We start from the raw sequence: 2643 nt of genomic DNA, 5'->3' as shown, positions 1-2643 counted from the left end.
GAACATGATCACACTTCCCCAATGTCCTAAGCATGAACATGATCACACTTCCCCAATGTCCTAAGCATGAACATGATCACACTTCCCCAATGTCCCACAGGTGGTTGGGACCTACCATGCGCTGCACATCTTTCTATTACCACATAGGGGCTTTACTCAGGTTCTCATGTTTGCAAACAGGCATTCTCACCCGAGCCATCTCCCAACCCCTAGTTCGCTCTTCTGAAGTGTTTAAGTTCTACGGTCTGTAGTACATTCATTGTGCAATGACTGCCATTAACTCCACATCATAGCCTGTGCTAACTGGTTGCTGGTCCATGCTCTCCCTGCATCCAGCAACCATCAATCTGTCTCTATACATGCTTTCTGCACAAGTGAATTATATAATCCATGGTATTCTGGAACACGGCATGGACGAGGACTCTGCTCCTTGTCCTGGTTAACTAATATTTTATCATATGGGCGAGGACAGTTCACTCAGCCATTTATCCATTCCCATACCCATGTTTAGAAACTGCTTTCCTAACTCTTGTGTATAGGAGTGTGTGTGTGTGTGTGTGTGTGTGTGTGAGAGAGAGAGAGAGAGAGAGAGAGAGAGAGAGAGAGAGAGAGAGAGAGAGAGATCCTCACTCCCTTAGGGCAGTAGTCATCAAGTCCTAGCAACCCCACAGCTAGAAGCACTAATATGTTTGAGAGCACCCTTGGCTTGTTACGATGGTGCTCGGGTCCTTTCTCATGACTGCTCACTGAGTGCTCTGAACCACTGAGCCATCCCACTAGCCTCATTCGCCCTTCTTTGAGACTCTCATGTAGTCCAGACTGAATTCCTGATGCCTCCTATACCTCGTGAATTCTCAGTCATTTCTACAGTTCTTTTAGTGTTTTCCCCAAGGCAGGGTCTCAAGTACAGGCTGCTTCCAACTCTCTATGAAACCAAGGCTAATATTCAATTGGTTAGCCTTGGTTTCATAGAGAGTTGGAAGCAGCCTGTACTTGAGACCCTGCAAGCTGATGAGGGAGAGGGACTTGATCAGGGGAGGGGGAGGGAAATGGGAGGCGGTGGCGGGGAGGAGGCAGAAATCCTTAATAAATAAATAAATTTTAAAAAAAATAAATAAAAATAAAAATAAAAAAAATAAAAATGAAACCAAGGCTAACCTTGTATTCCCAATCCTCTGCCTCTACTTGAGTTTTGAGTGACAGGTGTGCAGCACAGTTTATGAGTCACATGAACTGCTCAGCCATCACTCATCTTGGGTATTATGAGTGATGTGGCTGTAAACAACTGTGCACAAAACCGTGACCATATGCTGCAATACAACTGCGGATCACACAGTAACTCCACAGCTAACTCCATCATATTTTTTGGTTTTCTTGTTTTTTTTTTTTCCCAGCATTCTTTGTTCTAATACTTCTTGTTAGCAGCTGCCACCTGTCTGGCAATCCTGTCCAGATCTCTCTGTCCCTGAAGAGTTAGATTGTGGCCCCCATCTTGGTCCTTTTCCACCATTTTCAGTCCCTCGGGGGCTTGGAGGATGCAGCAGACCAAACTCTCAGAGCCTCTGCTGAAGTGGCTAGGTCTGACATGTTTCTCTGTCATCCTCTGTAAATCTTGGTCATGGAGCCAGCTCTGGCACCACCACACAGGTACAGGTACTGTGCTGTGGAAACAGCCTGTGTGTAGAACCACAGGGTACTGCTGTCTGGGGGGCCAGCCTCCAGCAGCACAAGGCTGTACAAGGAAGCCATGGAGTTGGCAAGGCTTAACTTTTCTATCTGAAGGGGATTACAGGAAAAGGCACTCACAAACTCTCTTGATGGTTTCCTTCTTTATTCTCTCTATCTCATGTTGTTCTACAGCTTTTATATCCCAAAAGAATCTTACAGGCAGTATAAGAGTCAAAAGAGTTGCATTCCATTTTTCAAGTGAATAATTATAGGAAAACCCAGGTTTTTCACCTCCCTCACAAACAAACTATCCCAGGAACCCACATACATTCATACTCAAGCAACTTGTTACAGATTAACCTTGTGGCAGGTCTTTTACTGGCAGGCTGCATTCTGCAGTTACAAAGGAAGGGCCAATTATTTTGTTACGTATTTTGAAAGGTAATCTTATAAGGAATCTTAAAGGAATCACAAACCTAAATTTTTTTTTCAAGACAGGGTTTCTCTGTAGCTTTTGGTACCTGTCCCGGAACTAGCTCTTGTAGACCAGGCTGGGCTCGAACTCCCAGAGATCCGCCTGCCTCTGCCTCCCGAGTGCTGGGATTAAAGGCGTGTGCCACCCCCACTCCCCAGCATACCCAAATTTTTATATATGAGAAAGAATCAGGCAGCTCCACGTGGGCACATATCCATTCATTAATGATTTTTTACATCAGGAGATTGAGGACAGAAATGGGTATAAAGAATAATCATCACCTTTGGTCATCAGCCAATCCTAGCAAGGGCAGTGTGTCAGCCAGTAGTAACTGAGCAGATTTGTTCTTGTTCCCTGACCTTAGGGAGTTCCTCATTCATCCATGCGCCTTTCTAAAACTTCAGATTGTCTCCTTGGGTTTTTCACCTCAGAATTGTTTGGCAAAAACATCTTAGTCTAACTTTGCTATTTTCTTTTTTTAATTAATTAATTAATTTATT

General features: G+C 44.3%; 1 protein-coding gene and 1 pseudogene across 3 annotated transcripts in view; both read right to left on the bottom strand.

Annotated features, from left to right (window-relative positions):
• Positions 1 to 2643, bottom strand: part of Pbx4 (PBX homeobox 4) — a 45690-nt gene that overhangs the window by 21837 nt on the left and 21210 nt on the right. The window lies entirely within an intron of this gene.
• Positions 1406 to 2643, bottom strand: part of LOC101978979 — a 2126-nt pseudogene continuing 888 nt past the window's right edge.

Source organism: Microtus ochrogaster, unplaced genomic scaffold (genome assembly GCF_000317375.1).
Source record: "Microtus ochrogaster isolate Prairie Vole_2 unplaced genomic scaffold, MicOch1.0 UNK81, whole genome shotgun sequence".
Classification (NCBI taxonomy): Eukaryota; Metazoa; Chordata; class Mammalia; order Rodentia; family Cricetidae; genus Microtus; species Microtus ochrogaster.
The sequence above is the reverse complement of the archived record's forward strand: the minus strand, read 5'-3'. Positions and strand labels throughout refer to the sequence as shown.